This window comes from Octopus bimaculoides, chromosome 4 (genome assembly GCF_046866305.1).
Source record: "Octopus bimaculoides isolate indiv1 chromosome 4, ASM4686630v1, whole genome shotgun sequence".
Taxonomy (NCBI): domain Eukaryota; kingdom Metazoa; phylum Mollusca; class Cephalopoda; order Octopoda; family Octopodidae; genus Octopus; species Octopus bimaculoides.
In genome coordinates, this window is record NC_142931.1 from 54,489,122 (window position 1) to 54,508,115 (window position 18,994).

The following is an 18,994-nucleotide window of genomic DNA, read 5'->3' on the forward strand; positions in this document are numbered from 1 at the left end:
TAAGCACGAACATTTTAATTAACACCATACAATTATTGCTTGTTATTAATAAGACTTCAGTGAGTTTTGAACCACTAATTTAATATAATGTTCAGTCATCCTTCGATAGCTGTAGGAATTAATCCAGTGAGGAACAACAACAATTCGTATTTGTTTTCGAAGACTTCATGTACATGGAGTATTTATTCCGATCCGAGATGAGAGCATTTTACACAGCCTATATATTAATATTGAACAGAACAGAATGAAAGTTGAATAAGAAAAGGTTTTTGCCTTTTCGCCTTCCATAAATGGTATAGAGGATTTAACAAACTTCAAATCAACGCGGGGTTGTCCAGTAGCAGAAACAGAGATATTGAAGACATAATTAGTTGCAGGCCAGAAAAGGATGTTACTTGGTTGTGCACGTCTTTTTATATCTAGCTAACGAGCGCCACCTAGTTATCTTCCAGGGGAAATAACTCTAGATGACGCTCCATGACGACACTGGATTCAAATACGGTTGCCTACAAGACCATGAAAATGAACGTCACTTAATTTAAGAGCATTTAAATATATTTTAATTCAAATAGAAATATTGCAATCGATATTATAAACTGTGAGACAAACTCTTAATAAGTATTTGATTGTGTCCAAGGCGAGATTTAGACTTAATGGGATCCCTAGACCAATAGGTTGTGGGGGAGGCTATGATTTTGGTAATTCATAATATTTGATAATAGAGTGTCCCATTAAATCTAGAGGTCCCAGAAAGCTTCAAGAGGCCCCTAAACTTAAAAGGGTGTCTGTAGATTGAGTGAGACTCAGTTAAATTTAATGGCTTTTTAAAACTAAAAAGACTCAATAAATCAAGAGGGCTCAGTAATTTTAACCCTTTAGCATTTAAACTGGTCATACTCAGCCCAAATATTCTACCTACTTTATGCTCAAATCGGCCAGTTCTGGTCCCTCACATCTATCCTACAGTGTCAGTCTGAAGATATACAATCATACCATCAAAGTCTTCAGGCTGCAAGATAATACATGGTCAATTCAAAACAATGTGAATAAATAACCATTACATTTGACAGTGTAATCTGAATGCTAAAGAGTTAAAGGAATTCTACTGGATTAAATAATATTTAAACCAGGAAAAACAAATTACAAATAATTTATTTGATTACTGTTAATATATCCTTTTAATTTTTAACTCCAATCTTTTGGCTTCTCTGAGTTAAAGGCTCCCACTATCATTTAAACTTGTGGTGGGCGGCCTGGACCATGGCTCTTACATAAATCCAGCCTTGATTATATCATCCAAATATATGTTGTAATAGATAAATGAAAGAAACTCTTTTGAGAATTGTCAAGGTATGTGCTACATGCGTTTACCGGGAGTTTACCAGGCAATCAGAAGGCTTAAATCTGAGAGCAGCACATAAATTCTGAATGGCTTATACAAAATTTGTTAATCCAACAGAAACTTTGATAACTTAGCACTAAAGGAAGCAGATGAACTCACTCATCCAGCAAAGAAGAATGGAGGTCAGTAGAGAGGGGTGACATACAGTGTTTATGATTTGTCACCATCAAAATTTGCCTCATAACAGATTAACCAGTGATATGCAATATCAGTTAGAATTTTTCAACTGCATTTTTCTGCTAAAGTAAAAAGACTGAAGAAAAGTTGTCAAAAAAGTTGGGAAAAGGAACTAATGTTGTTCGACAGGATGAAAAAAGTGCATATTGTAGGGCTAGAAGAAGGGGTGCACATTGTAAAACCGGTATAAGGAGCTTCACATTGCAGGCTTGGAAGAAGGAGGAACTTGTAGAAATGAGAAAAAGGCTGGGACAATATAGAACTTGAAAAAGAGGATGAACATTATAGGAATGAGAAAAGTAGGCATACATTGTAGTGTTGGGAGAAGTGAATTTACATTGAAAGGCTGGAAGTGGGAGTACACCTGATGAACTGGATTGTTATCTGTATCTATGAAACATCATGTAATGCGAAGCTGAAGCAACCTATTTAGAAACACTTTTAAATCTCACAACAGCTGTTGTGTACTATTTCCATTCATTTGCATGCACACACACACACACATACACTGTGTATGAATGTATATACAGGCCTCTACATAGTTTCCTTTGCTAAATTTCACTCATTGGCCAACCCTAGGCTATGGTAGAGACATTTGCCCATACAATATCATACAGTGAGATTGAAATAAACTTCTTTACCAAATAACCATGCATTTATCTGTCTATCATTTTCTCCTCTCTCTCTCTCTGTCTGTCTGTCTCTCTTTCTTTCTCTTTCTGCTGAAAACTGCATGGCAATCTCAATAGTGGAGGTGACATGAGAAAAGCACCTAATACCTGCAGTGAAGTGGTTGGTATTACAAAGGGCATCTAGTCATAAAAACCATGCCAAAACAGACATTGGAGCTTGATGCAGTCCTTGGACACATTAGTTACTGTCCAACCATCCAACCTATGCCAACATGGAGCATGGACATTTTTTGATGATGATGATTATGATGTATCTGATTGTGGGAAAAAATACAGGTGTTGTTTTGAAGTACTAATATGTAAATTATCAACTGTATACCAAACATAAACTGTTTCAATATGATTGTATATTATTTACTAGTGTTTTGATATCTGAAAGTAAGATATAGTTCATGAAGTTTCTTGATGTGAAGAGAGGTAGTTGTATACTAGTTGTTTAAATACTGATGATTAAAATAGTCACAAAACCTCAAATTTTAGTGAAGTATATAAATGATTTTAATCAGTTCCACAAAACATGACTGGATGGATGAATGGCAAAAATTAGACCTTTATCCCTAAAATATTCCAGTGGATAAAACAAGAATAATTCCCTTGAATATTTTGGACACGTTGAAAGCAGTGTGGTGGCAGAATCATAAGCATGTTTGTCCTTGTTTGTCCCCTCTTTGTTTAGCCCCTTGTGGGCAATAAAGAAATAAGAATCAAAAGCATGCCAGGCAAAATACTTGGTGGCATTTCCTCCGTCTTTACGTTCTGAGTTCAAATTCCACTTAGGTCAACTTTATCTTTCATCTTTTTGGGGTTGATAAAATAAGTACCAGTTGAGTACTGGGGATCAGTGTAATCAACTTATCTCCTACCCCAAAGTTGCTGGCCTTGTGCCAAACTTTGAAACCAGTATTTTGAACAAGCTGCTGTGATTGTTGTTCATATAAGGGTGACAGGCTTGGTTATTTTTATAAGAGTGATAGCTGTTGTTGTGGTTATTTGTTGACTCCTACCAAGCTGACTCTGTAATCTAAGGTATTCCCACCACAATCATCCTCACTCATGGCTGTGTGGTTAAGAAGTTTACTTTACAGCTACAGAGTTTTGGATTCAGACCCACAGCATGGTACCTTGAGAAAATGTCTCCTATTATAGCTCTGGGTTGAGCTATGCCTTGTGAGTAAATTTGGTAGACAAAAATTGTCAAGAAGCCCATTGTATATATACATGTGTGTGTGTGTGTGTGTGTGTGTGTGTGTGTGTGTGTGTGTGTGTGTGTGTGTGTGTGTGTGTGTGTGTGTGTGTGTGTGTCCTCACTGCTTAGCAAACAGTGCTGGTTTATTTACATCCCTGTAACTTAGTGGTTCAGCAAAAATGACTGACAGTATAAGTTCAAAATTCAAAAAATATGCACTGGGGTCAATTTGCTCATGTAAATCCCTTCAAAACGATGCCCCAGCTTGGCTGTAGTTCAATGACTGAAACAAGTAAAAGATAAAAGAAAGAAACATAATGAAACTTTGGCCACATTAATCATTTAGCTTTTAAACTGGTCATATCAAGCCTAAATTTTCTACCTGTTTTATGACGAAATTAGACAGATCCAGCCTCCAACTCCTATTCTACAATTTAATTTCAAAAATAAACAATCACATCATTGAAATCTTAAAGCTACAAGATAATGCATGATTAATTTGAAACAGTGTGAATTAAAACTGTGAATTACATTTGACCAAATAATCTGAATGCTAAAAGGTTAGCAAATAAAATGGTAGGGTGTAGTTTGAGGGATATTTGGCTTCTAACTCTAGTCTTACGAGTAACCCTACAGAGGCTCTGTTATTTGTTAAAACTCATCTTTATGTGGTTTATTTGATGTAGGGATGAGGTCGTTGAGTTTTGGTTTTTTAAACCATATTTGGAATATGTATGTTTGCTGGATATACTTCACACTGTTCCAAACTTTTTTTTTCAAACATACTGCTACTACCACTACTGCTGCTACTGTTGCTGCCATCATCACCATTATCACCACCAACACCACTGCTATGGCCACCACCACCTCTACTGCTGCTGCAACCACTACTACCAATTTTTAAATTACTAGAGTGTAGTCAAAGGGAAATTTGATTACAATTTCTAGCAGATCAAATACTCCGCATAAACTCCTTCATTGGTTCATTTACATAGATTTAAGTAGACTGGTGTCGGTATTTTGTATCATGTTGCATGTGTACGAAGTATGTGATAGTCACAGCTTATAAAATTTTTAGTTGTGTTAATTTTGGTTTGACTTGTAAGTTTATTTGGTTTTGCTATTTTGCTCACTAAAATTAGTTTGTTTCTAACATTTCTAGATGTGTTTGTAGTATTTTTTTTCGATGAGTGCTGTGATAAGAGGCTTGCTTCTCAACTATGAGATCTTGAGTTCTATCTTATTGTATAAGCACATTGGGCAAATGCCTTCTACTAAAGCCCTTGGCTGATCAAAGATTTGTGAATGGATTTAGTGGATGGGAACTGAAAAAAACCCGGCCTAGTGGTTAGGGGTGTTTGACTCAGCTCATGGTTATGTCCTAGGTTCAATTCCTTGACCAGAAAAGGCAACATTTCATATTACTTCAGTATATTCAGCTGTAAATGTGTACTGGCTATGTATTGGTGCAGCTCTCTTTCACTCCAACTCTCACATACTGGATATGCAGCTGGGTCAAAGGTGAATGGGGGAGGGGTGCTGAAAAGATGCCTATACTTACCTATGACTACCTAGGTTTCTAAACTATGGTGCCTACTAGGTTGTGAATGATGGCTTTATTATTCTTTGTATATTTGAAAACTGTTTAAATCTTAAATCATTAATGGTGTAAACTATAAAATTCCTAGATTTAAATGACAAAACAAAAGACTAGACTCTATTGTGCATATGAGAATACTTAGCATAATTTTATTATAATCAACTCTGATGGAGCAAACCTTTAACAAAGGCATTACAATCATGAGTACCCTTTCCTTTTTTAGGAGTATGTATGTAGGACTATATTACTTAATATAAAATTGCTAGGTGTGATTTCAAACAGATTTGGTTACTATTTCTAGGAGATTAAGAAACCATATGGGGCTAATTTAGCATATTTAAAGTTATGACAACAGTTAGTATTTCTCATTTACACAATCATTGTTCTTGTTCCTTTGCTGTAGATCAGTTCTTGGTGTTTTTAGCCATAGCTGTCCTATCTTTGATGTAAAGAGAGAGATTTGGTCTCTTCTTCAAGCAGAAGAAGAACCCTCTATAATGGTTCTTCTAAGCTTGTGATTTACACGGTTCTTCTTTTAGGAAAAATAACATCTTGAAGAAGAATAAGAAAATATATGAACTGACAAAAACTGATTTCAGAACTAAGAAGGCATGGCAATGCATGTACATTTGATGCATTACCATCTGAAGACTGCTTTGATATTTAAGAAACTTAAGAATACATTATTAGATTGCTATTAACCCTTTTACATGGAAATCAGATATATTCTGGTGTGGCTGTGTGGTAAGAAGTTTGCTTCCTAACCATATGGTTCTGGATTCAGTCTCATTGTGTGCCACCTTAGGCAACTGTTTTCTCCTATAGTCTTGGCCTGACCAAAGGCTTGTGAGTGGATTTGTGGTTGATGGAAACTGAAAGAAGCCTGTTGTATATATATATATCTATGTGTATGTATCTTTGTGTGTGTGTTTGTTTCCTACTACTCCTTGCCAACCAGTGTTGTGTGTTTACGTCCCCATAACTAAGCATTTCAGCAAAGAGACTGATAGAATAAGTACCAGGCTTTAAAAATAAGTACTGGAGCTGATTCATTCGACTAAAAGAATTCTCCCAAGGCAGTCCCTCTGCATGATCACAGTCTAATGACTGAAACAAGATAAATGATAAAGATACTCAAAATTTCATTACACTTAAATGTGTAAAGCAGTTTTATATTCAAATCTGTTTTTGTTGAGAATTGTCATGTTTGAAAATATCTTTTATTGAAGTATGTCAAGTTCATTATGAGATAAGGTGACTTTCAGGGAATACCAATTCTATTGTTGATAATTAACATCATTATGGAAATAGCCATGAAACTGAATTATACAGTTGAAGGGTTAAAATGATTCTATGATTGGTTTGGCTTGAACATTCAACTTCTAATAGAATTGTAAGAGTGAAATACTGACATTACTCTTCTCTATCTGTTGTGGTTGTGTGCCAGAGTTTGTGTCTTCAGTAACAATTTGCTTGCTCATTTCTCAATATCGTCTGTCAATATTTTTGGTCTGTCTACCTCTCCATAGTTTCTTAGAGAATGGTCGTTGCACTGGCTTATACCATCTCAGTTTTCTGTGTTTCATCGTTGTGAGAAAGTATTCATATGAGCCAATGCGATGCTGGTTTTGCAAATCTATAGATTTGGGATGTGGTTCAAGTACAAAATGCTTAAGATGTTGTGGTAGCATCTCAATTCTGGTACATGTATCTTACTCTGTATCTCTGCAATAAGAATCCATTTCTTTGACTGAGTAATATCGATAAAAACTTTCGGGGATTTTTGTTGTTGGTTGTGGAGGAATTATCTATGTAGTCACTCATATGCAAGAAATTATAACCAAATCTTCCTGAAATCACACCCCACCATCTTGAAAAAGAAAGGACTGTTTGACAGTCTTTTCCAAGATGAGGACTGCCTTTGATTGTCAATAATATTGTTTTTGTCATTGCTGTTTAGCTCTGAATAAGCTTTGACTTAGAACAAAAGAACAATAATGGCATTGACAGTCCATAACATTAATAATAGAAGATGACAGCAACCAGTTGCTGATCTTCAACTTTTGCATAAGGAATTTTGTAACTTTTATTAGAATATGCCTTTTTGTATATATCTGAGAATACATTGTTCAATGTTGCCTTCCTTTCTTAAGATGGTAGTTATGGTGGGGTATAATTTGGAGGAGATTTTTACTATTTTTTTCAGCAAGTTAAGTGATCAAAATGCATAGTTGTACACTGATAAGTTGTGCTTCCTTATTTCAATTATTACTAGTTATTATAAAATGTTCTAATCCCTGTATTGTAGAATAGATAAATCATATCACTGTGTTTTATAAGTGGTGACTAAAAGGGCTGGCATGAGAAAGGGCATCTGGTCATAAAACACTGCCTCAAAAACCATCTAATCTCTACAGCATAGAAAAGTGAATGCAAAAAAGATGATGATGATGATGATTGGTTTATTTACCTCATGGTCATAGCAGTTAATGTTTTCTCCAGCTCAAGCAAACAAGAAGATGCACTCCGTATTGCCAAACCTAAATATATATTATCAGGTTGAGTAAAAAGTAAGCAATGTTTTGAACCATGAAGAATTTGTACCAAATTTTTGCAGTTTTTAATTTTTTAAAACATTTTTTTGCAGTTGTCTGATAATACAGACATAGACTTGCCCAACTGTATCAATAAATTAACATTGATATTTTTTTCACTGTTGTTACACTCATCTATCTCAAGGTATGTTTTAAAAAAGATGGACGGCTGTAGTGAGAATGATGCAAGTGAAAGGTGTTGAGCTGGTATAGCCGGTTCTGGAGGAAGAAAAAGGAAAAAAAAAACAAGGGAAAAAAGAGAGAGAAAACAACCAGCAGTTTGATTAGAACCCCACATCGATTTTTTCAATTTTGTCATTTTTATGTATTCACTCAATTTTTCTGATTTTTCGGTTTTTCATATTTTTTGAATTTTTAATCATGATTTAATTGTAACAAATGTTATGTGTTGTGGTGTCCACGTTCGTCTTTTATAGACAATAAAGAAATTGTTACAATAATCTGAAATGGAACTGTCAAAGTATGATATTCGAGCAATTTTGCTATTCAACTTCAAAAAAGGACATAAAGCAGCTGAAACTGCTTGTGATATCAACACAATGTTTGGTGCAGAAAGGACCAGTGAGTGGTCAGTTTGAAAATGGTTTAAACAATTTCGCAGTGGAGACCTGAGTGTAGTGGACGCTCATCTGTCATTGATGACAGTTAATTAAAGACCATGTAAAACCACTTGAAAGATCCATGTAAAATCACTTGAGAGCTGTCAGAAGAACTTCAAGTTAGCCAGAAAACTACCTGCAACCATTTGCATGTGATCGGAAAATAAAAAAAAAACTCGGCAATTGGGTACCACACGATTTGAATGAAAATCAGAAAATGCACAGATATGAAATTTGCTTGTCGCTTTTTCTCTGTAACCAGACAGATCCATTTCTCAACCATATTGTAACTTGTGATGAAATGTTCTTCACAGTGATTGGACCAAAATGAAGCACTGAAAACCTTCCCTAAACATGAGCTCTTCAAAAAAAGGTCATGGTGACTGTTTGGTGCATACTGCTGGACTCATCCGCTATAACTTCTTAGAACACAGAAAAACCATTACTACAGAAACATATTGCCATGAAATTGCCAAAATGAATAAAAAACTGTTACTCCTCAGTTCCAGACTGGTCAACAGAAGAGGGCCAATCATTATTCATGATTATGCTCAATCACACATTTCACTAATGACACTTCAGAAGTTGAGGAAACTTGGCTATGATGTTCTTTCTCACCCAGCTTATTCCCAGCCCTTTCTCCTACCGACTACCACTTTTTCAAGCATCTTGATGGCTTCCTGTGAGAGAAGGAGTTCAAAAATCAAATTGATGCTGAAAGTGTGTTCAAAGAGTTTATTCAGCTCCAGAACTCCAGATTTACTGGAACAAACAAACTTATAACTCGTTGGCAGAAATGTGTTGATTGTAATGGTGCTTACTTTGATGAATAAAATTTCCGCATTGTTGAAATATATTGTGATGAATTTCATGTTTCAAAACGTTGCTTACTTTTTACTCAGCCTGATATTTATGGTTACAAAAGTATTCAGACATACTTCAAACCTGATAAAAACAGTCAACATACTTTTAGTATGAATTATAAACACAATACATATGTGGCCTTATTGTGTATAAGATAGTTCTAAATTTTCTCAATTGGAAGTAAATGGGCTTCCTGTTTCATAAGTGGGAAGTAAAGACTTGAGCTAGCAATAGGAGAAATAGGAACTCCTAAATTTTGATAATTTTTATCTTATTTAATTATCTTTTGTTTGCTTTGCCTCTTTTTTTTTTATATCTAAGGAAAGGAATTACTTTTGAAATTAAGAAATAATATATGAGTGAGATGATTTTCCTTTCCTACAAAGTAAAGAATCAAAAATACCAATAATTAAAATAAAGAAGGAGTATCCATCTGGGTACAATTATGCTTTATGATCCCTTGATTTACTGAAATAGCAGCCAATTCTCCCTCAAGTAATACCCAGCCACCTTACTTACTATCTAATGTAGTGTTTATTTCCTGGTTGATAATTCTTTAATTTGAATCTCATCCTTGAAACTGTGCATTTATACAAGGCAGTAAAATCTCTTACTTGACTGTATGATGCAGTAACGGAGGACTGATTGAAGTGTTGTTTTAAAAATTAGTTTTTATAACTGAAATCTCTTTAATTAAAAATTAATGATGCTTGGCCACTACCAAGCCAATGTTGATAGAGCTGTAGACGTATGATCAAACACATTCCAGTCATGACCAGCCTGCCTTTCATATTTTTAATAATTTTTGTATCCATGACTACATCAACTAAAGTATCCTCCTTTTATGTGATCTGATAAAAATTTTGAGGCATTTTTGATGCATGTTGAGTGACCATGTAAAAGCTCCTTCATTCATGTATGAAGATTTTATGTGAAGTTTGGTGCTTTATAGCAATGAGATTATTCAAGATCTCTCTCAGCAGGAAGTCACCACCATTGTCATTTTAATATCCATTTTACCATACTGACTTTGGACAGATGGGCTTACTGGATGCTGTATCACCACTTCTTGATTCTGTTTCATCTAGTGCCTGTGTTGCTCAACATAACTGATACTTCATTTCATTACTTCTTCTTGTGTCATCATCTCTTCTGGATACCTTCTACTAACAGAACCATTGTACCTACTTATTTTATTTTTTAAAATTTATTTATTGCCCACAAGGGGCTAAACATAGAAGGGACAAACAAGGACAGACAAAGGGATTAAGTTGATTACATCGACCCCAGTGCGTAACTGGTACTTAATTTATTGATCCCAAAAGGATGAAAGGCTAAGTCGACCTCGGCGGAATTTGAACTCAGAACGTAACGGCAGACAAAATACTGCTAAGCATTTCGCCCGGCGCGCTACAGTTTCTGCTAGCTCACCACCTTTCCATTGTACCGTCTACTAACAGAAATATTGTATATAGACATTGTTTGGTAGTATGCAGCAGGTTGCAATCTATTGTTTTCTGATATACATCAGGCTTTAAATGTGCACCCAAATAGGTGCAGGTATGGGTGTGTGGTAAGCTTGCTTCCCAACCACATGTTTCTGAGTTCAGTCCCACTGCATGGCACCTTGGGCAAGTGTCTACTATTATAACTTCTGGCTGACCAAAGCCATGTGAGTGGATTTGGTAAACAGAAACTGAAAGAAGCTTGTTGTGTGTGTATATATAGGCGCAGGTGTGGCTGTGTGGTAAGTAGCTTGCTTACCAACCACATGGTTCTGGGTTCAGTCCCACTGCGTGGCACCTTAGGCAAGTGTCTTCTACTATAGTCTCAGGCCGACCAAAGCCTTGTGAGTGGATTTGGTAGACGAAACTGAAAGAAACCTGTTGTATATATATATATATATATGTATGTATGTATGTATATATTTATGTGTGTGTATGCTTGTGTATCTGTTTGTCGCCCCCCAATACTTGACATCCGATGCTGGTGTGTTTGTCTCCGTAACTTAGCGGTTTGGCAAAAGAGACCAATAGAATAAATACTAGGCTTACAAAGACTAAGTTCTGGGGTTGATTTGTTCGACTAAAGGTGGTGCTCCAGCATGGCCGCAGTCAAATGACTGAAACAAATAACTTAGTGGTTTGGCAAAGAGACCAATAGAATATGTACCAGGCTTAAAAAAAAGTAAGTGTTGGGGGTCAATTCATTTGATTAAAAATTCTTCAAGGAGGTGCCTTAGTATGGCTGCAATCTAATGACTGAAACAAGTAAAAGATGAAAAATATATCATCATCATTGTCATTTAACATCCACCTGTTACTTTTCCATGCTTGCATGGGTTAGATGAAATTTTTTGAGGCAGATTCTCAATGGCCAGATGCTCTTCTTATCACCAACACTCACCTGTTTCCAAGCAAGATAATATTTCTCCATGTCCCCAGGTGTTTTTCATGGAAGAAGACTGGAAACGCACAACATTCACTTGTGTGATGGTGATGCTTCTTTACAACCATATTGTCAGAACAAAAATATACTCAAACACAAATACATATAGGTTTCTTGCAGTTTCTATCTATCAATGCATACATATATGTGTGTGTGTGTGTGTGTGTGTATATATATATGTGTGTGTGTATACATCTTGTTGAGTGTGGAGAAAGGAACAAGAATAATGATTGTGTAAATGAGAAATAGTAACAGTGGTCATAACCTTAAATATACTAAATTAGCCCCTATATGGTTTCTTAACCTGCTAGAAATAGTAACCAAATCTGTCTGCAAGTCAACTCCTAGAAGAGAGGCATGAAAAGGGAGATTCCAGAAGGCTGACGTTCTGATGAGAGAGGACTGGGCACAGTGGCAATGAAGGCTTGAGCTGGTCGGATGCACCAAGAGTGACAAGAGGTGGAAAGATGTGTAGGTCATGGGGTTAAATGATGGAGGTACAAAACCAGTTAGTTTTAAGGCACTGAGGCCATTATAGACAGAAAAGACAGAGGGAGCTAGACCAAAAGCAGCAGCAAGTCGTTTGAGGATTTAATTCCAATTAGTTGACTGGCCCTTCTCTGGATGCAGTCCAGGATATATATGTGCGTGTGTATGGCACCAGCACTGTCCAAGATATGGAAGCAGTACACAGCTGCAGGTCTTATTTGAGCCATGTAGAGTGTCAGCCTCTGTTGAAGGCTAGATATTTTCTGGACCTGAAGCAAGAACCAGTTTTGGGGATACAGCCCGAGTTAATGTTATGTGCTTTTGCCAAAAGTTTTCTTTTTTTTGTATTAACCCTTTAACATTCAGATTATTCTGTCCAATATAATGCTTGCTTCTTTGCATTGTTTTGAATTACACATGCATTATTTTTTTTTTTTGTGTTGAGATTTCAATGGTGTGATTGTTTATTTTTACAATGACATTATAAGATAGATATAGGAGGCTGAATACGGCCAGTCCCAACACAAAATGGGCAGAATATTTGGGCTGGACATGGCTGGTTTAAATGCTAAAGGGTTAATGATCCAAAAATATAATTTTAGAAAAATCTAAAAATAATTAGTTTGGTAAGTAAATGTTTTTAAAATAATGTTCCCTAGAAATTGATGTTCTTGCTAGTTAAATATGATCAATCACAACACTAACTTATGGAAAAGTACCATCATTCTTTGATAAAAAATTAAGTTACTTTCCTATAAAAAACAACCAAGATTTCAAACGATCTCATTGAGTTTGTATGCAATTTTTAAGTTACTGAAATTTTTATCCTCGGTTCACATTATGAGATAAACATCATCTTTCAATGATGATTCCATGCCTTTAAAGCAGCAAGGTCACTTGGTGGTAGTATTGCAATTTTAAGCTTTACAGCTAGCTATAAATAGTAAAATTGCAACTGAAGAGATCACCATCCATCATAAATTTTGCCCCATCCAAATCTATCTGGGAAGAACTCCTGAGTATATTCTGGTAAAAGAAAAACCATGCCTAATTCAAGTGACCACCGTTTTACTCACCCATTCTTTCATCTTCACTGACACAATGATGATTATTTTACATTAAACATTCTCACCATTTGTCAATTATCGCAGCATTTAACAAACAAGATTATAAACTTGGATAATTTAACACCAGGATATGCGACTCATGATTTAATAGTTATGAAACAGTTTTCATTATTTATCAGCGTTAAGTCCCACTATAATTAAGTCTTGTTTAGTTTAGATTTTATGACTAAGTAATTAATTTTCTTAATACATGAAACGTGGCTGTTCCGTCTAACTTATCTCACTAGCCATTAAAGAAAAATACCTTTGTAAAAAATAGTCTCTACCGTTTTTCAGCACTCTAAAATATATACACCTTACGGTGTTTATTTTGGTTTCTGCTATATTATTTCATTTAAATAAATGCATGCAGACACACACACACACACATATATATATATATGTGTGTGTGTGTGTGTGTGTGTGTGTGTATATATATATATATATATGTTTAGTACACTTACATATGCTAGAATAGAGAGGGATCCTATCATTTCCCAAGTTTATTTTATTCACTGAGCATGAAACCTATAGATATTCACATTTAAAAAGAAAATGTCATGCCGTACTTTCCAGTTACAAAAGTTGCTGTATTTCATCCAGCTAGCAGTGTTAACATAAAATCAATATCTGATTAAATATTAGAAGCTTCACGGGAAAAATCCTATGAAAATTCTTCTACCTCGTTTAACTTCTTAAAAAATTCCATTTGTTTACTAATGATCGACTTCAGTTTGGTTTAAAATTGCTTTGTTTCTAGTGATCAAAATTTAAATTCAGAGAGCGCTTCTCGACATTCGTAATGTTATATAATTATTAAAGCAATATTGAAATGAATTCAGAATAAAAAAAAAATCAATTAAAAAAAATTGTAAAACTGCAAAAAACACCAACTCGTTCCGAAATGGAATTAATATTTAGGCATTCTGCAGAGAATCTATAGATTCTCACGAAGAACTTACATAATTCAGAGTAAGATAAGAAACAACAAATATATAATATGTATACTGTAATAACATATATCGTCAGAAAGCTATAGTTTTGGTAAGAATTTATACCAAAGCGATAACTACGCGATTCGAAACTGTCATGTGCGTACTGGTAGTGACCGCCGACAGTTGCGAGTACGCATGTCCGTCCTTTGGAGGGCGGAAGTCATTCTAACGGAGTTACTAGCAATACAAAGTGAAGGTGAACGAAGCCTCTTCTGCTGTTGTTGCTGCTGTTGCTGTTGCTTCTGCTGCTGCTGCTGCTGTCATTAGCTTTCACTTTTGGCCTCCCACTCGCTTCCAGTCCACCGCTGATATATATATATATCTCTCTCTCGCTCTATCTCTTTCTGTCTTTCTCTCTCTCTCCCCACCCACTAACAGGACAAGTCGTTCATTCTATGTGTATGTTGCGCTTCTCTGTTCCGTACTTTGTGGACGGCCTTGTGAAAGAAAACTGTCCAGCGGCACTTTGCTACACTCAGTGGAGCTAAAACATCAACCGGACAAAACCTCCCTACGGAATTGCTTGTTATCCTTGTTAGTACTAATACAAGGACCACTATTTTTTTTCCATAAAGGTAACTCACTTTCCATCATTTTCTCTCGTTTTTCTTTTCTTCTCTAATCCATCTCATTTTATTTTTATCTCTAATAATAATAATAATAATAATAATAATAATTTCTTTTATAGTTTCTCTCTTTCTCTAAATATTTTCGTTTCTGTTCACTCTTGACATTTTGATCTGACATTTCTAACTGTTTTCTAAATTATCCTGTTTGCTTTAACCTTAACCTCTTGCCACAACTTTAGAGCTGTTTATATCATAACAATCCACTATTAACCACGTATGGAAATAAATTATTTCTATTTCGAATTCCGTTCGCTTCTTCGCTGTTTTCACCATCCCTATTTAATGTATCGTCTGCCAACTATGCCAGTCATTGTTATTATTTTTAACCATTATTTTTTCTATTAACCGAGCCCAAATCCTTTGAATCAGTCTAACAGGGTACCTGGTTTAGTTTTTCCTTTTTATTCAAGATCTCGGAATTGGGTTCCCATTCTTTAAATTTGCATCGCTAAAACCAATCTTGTTTTGCTTTAACTACTACTACTACTACAATCTCATCATCATCATCATCATCACCATCATGATGTTCTATGTTTGTTAATGTTTTTATGTTATTTTGACAAATAGTACATTGTTTTTACAATTGATCTTTTCTTAATTCCGTTTAGTATTTTTCCACCTTCACATGTGTTACATCTGTTTATCCATGTGTTTTATTTTTCGACTGATGAATTGAGAATGAGTATATCGTTCTCCGAGTAGAACTTCGAATCCGTCTTATAACCTGATGTGGTGATAGCTTCTCTCTTTATCTCTCTCTCACTCCGTTTAAATTCTACTGTGATGCTCATCAGTATGGTTGTTGTCTTTCTCATGTCTGCATATATTAATGAATAAAAATAACTCCTTGGTTCATTTAACTACGAGTTCACTCCCACCACTTCGACCCTAGGGCATTTGTATTCGCGCCTTCATCTATATCTGATATCTACATATACCCAAACCTTGTGTTCCTGTGAAACTACCATGTTCATGGTCTATCTAATGTGATATAGGTAATATAACGTGAATAAAATCTACATATTTGCCAGAAATATATCTTTATGTCCCTAATCATTATCGTTTAAATGAACTATTTTATATTAACTTCAGATTTATTTATTATTTTTTAAAAATTGTATTTCATTTGCTAAATACTCTTGTTTTCTTTAACCTCTTATTACATTTTCGTGTTTGTAGAATTTCAAGTAAAATGTTGTAACGAACACTACCAAATTAGTCATACTGTTATTTGGAAATTCCATTGCAAATGATTTTGATGAATTTAAAAGAAAGGTTTCCTCTCTGCAATATTCAATCAAACACAATCAAATGAAGCATGTTCTTGTTTATCCCCAAGTCAGCTCTAACCTAGCGAACTTATAATTAGAAGTATTCCGACCATGATCATCCTCGCTTTTTAGGTTTATATCTACCACTATCCTATCCATTGTGTCTTTTTTCCAAGATAGTAAGATGTGATTTGAAGGACATTTGACTGCTATTTCTAGCAGCTGTAATGCTGGCTCGGAGTATGCTTATTATAACCGGTAGCTGAGCAATAATTTATCTTTTTTCTAACTTTTCCTTTCGATTTCTTTATTTCTTTGTGACATTTTCAGTGATGAGCATGTATACTTCTTCGTTTTCCACCTGGTTATAGAGATTTCTGTGGAAATGAACGCCTGTGAATATATATATATATATATATATATATATATAATATATATATACGGAAAAATATGGATATACACACATATATATTTATTTATTTATTATATATATATAATAATAATAATAATAATCTTGTGGAACATCTTATGCACCTAAAGATTATTTGCGTTTGTATTTAATATTGTATAGACAATAATATTGAATGATTATAATCAATCTATCTATCCACTCACGTATATATGTATGTATATACACGCTCACACACATCGTCCTTCACTGTTGTTTAAAAAAGACTGAAGATATCAGCTGTTACAGTCAGCGTTGTCAAGTGCGAACTCCTTCAAAGGAATTACCGGATCTCCATAGTCATACCAACTCTTCATTTGCAATTTAATTAAATTTTTTTTAAAATTTATTTTCCTTTTCTACACACACACTGAAGTGCTATTATCAAAAACAATAAAAGAAACAGTATTCATGTTGTTTTTGTTTTTTTCTAATCAAAACTCTGTATTGTGTACACTCGGTAATAATTCAACAGCAACTCTTTTGTTTTCTATTACCACTGCTGTTGATTCTACCACACTTTTTTTGCAGAGCGAAGAAAGAAATAATTCATAAAAAAAAAAAAAATTAGTTTTCGAATAATTGAAGTCCAATATGCATGGTTTTGGTTCAACTTCGCCACAGACTATTTCCGTACATATGTGCACATTAAAGCCTAGTTTCATTCAATAAAAAGCAAAATGCTATAGTTATTTTCCATTGTAATGAGATCGGCTTTTCCAGTTAGCCTCTTTTATCATGGATTTAATTGTCCCTATCGCGCGAGTTCTTCGCTGGTCTATTGCTATTAAGGTTTCGCTTCAAAGATAATTATTGTATTGATGTTGGCTCAACTCAGTCTCGATACACGTGGCCTCTAGTAGTGTCTTCGGTCATCACGTCATTAAAAAAAATAGTATCCAAACACCTTCCCGTTGCTTTTGATCTCTACTTTCGAATTCTAGTTTTGTTGTTTTAAAATAGGACGTGTATGAAACAATGCGATTCGTAAAATTATATAAAATAATAGAATATTTCACAGGTAATATTACAGAATTATTTCAAACATTCACTTAGAAAATTCAATATTGAAACAAAAACTTTAAAAAAGTACACAGCTCATATTAATTTAGGAAAAAATTAACATTTTTATTTTATAATACACACTCCCACCCCCACACAGGCTATATATATTTTATGAATCCATAATACTCCAGAGTCCGTCTACAGTCCTCTGTGCTTTTGTCCTGTTTCTCTGTCGGATCCTCTGAACAATGTTGAATCACATCTTACTCAACAAATCCCATCATACAGTCTCGGGTTATTGGTTCATCGGTCAAATCTTCTGCCAATAATTTTATTCAGGACTTCAACGTAATTCATTTGTAAATACTGTTAAGAAAGCACAATAAGGCTTTCGACGATATATATTCTATTAGTTAGCTCTGGCTTTATAATTATATCGCTATATTTATGTTCGTTTTAAAGGTTTTGATTAGCTTTGTTGAATGAACCCTCTCTTCAGGTTCTGCTGTAAGAAAAGAAAAAGTATCTTCTACCATAGCCTTGGACCGAAGTCTTGTTAGTGGATTTGGTAGACGGAAACTGAAAGAAGCCTGTCATCTATATATATATATATATATATATATATATATGTGTGTGTGTGTGTGTGTGTGTGTGTGTGTACGCCTCCCCGCCATCGCTTGATAACCGAGGCTGGTGTGTTTATGTCCCTATAACTGAGCGGTTCGGCCAAAGAGACCGATAGGATAAGTCGTAGGCTTACAAAGAATAAGTGCTGGGGTCGATTTCTTTGGCTAAAACCCTTTGAGACTGTACTTTAGCATGGTCACAGTCAAATGAATGAAACAGGTAAAAGAATATATATATATATGTATATATATATATATATATATATATATATATATATATATATATATTATGGGATAGCAAAGAAATAAACGATTATCTTAAAAACTTCATTGGCTTACAGCTGTTTCAGTTCTAAAATGCAGTGGACTCATAGTTAAGTGCCTGAGTAACACACTAGCTTCATTGGAGCCTTGAATATGAAGTGACCTCTAAGGTGTTACTCAGGCACTGAACTATGAGTTTACTGCGTCTTATAATAGAAATAGCTGTAAGCTAATGAAGTTCGTAAGATAATCACTTATTCTTTTGTCATTTCATTTCTTATTATTGCTCTGTAGTTAACTAATGCTTTGTTCTGAAGCATATGTATATTGAGTTCTACACCAGATTATTAGTCTTACTATGCCTAAGCAATATATGTATGTGTGTCTGTATGTATGTATGTATATATATATATATATATATAGCGAAAATCGATTGGATTTTACAACACCTATATAATATGTAGATATTTATATTAAAAAAATATTAAACTATGTGAAACAAAGGTATTTTTCTTCTTTCTTTACATATTTTCAACTCATAATTTTACCACGTGTTGTTTACTGAATCTCCAGTATTT

The 18,994-nt window shown here is 34.6% G+C and overlaps 1 protein-coding gene across 4 annotated transcripts in view; it reads left to right on the forward strand.

The window, feature by feature from the left end:
- Positions 1 to 14,543: 14,543 nt before the first annotated feature.
- LOC106879207 (sodium-driven chloride bicarbonate exchanger) overlaps positions 14,544 to 18,994 on the forward strand; it is a 281,395-nt gene continuing 276,944 nt past the window's right edge. For all 4 annotated transcript variants that reach the window (XM_089350784.1, XM_089350786.1, XM_089350779.1 and 1 more), the window contains exon 1: positions 14,544 to 14,748. The gene's annotated coding sequence lies outside the window, so the exon portion shown is untranslated. The remainder of the gene's footprint in view (positions 14,749 to 18,994) is intronic.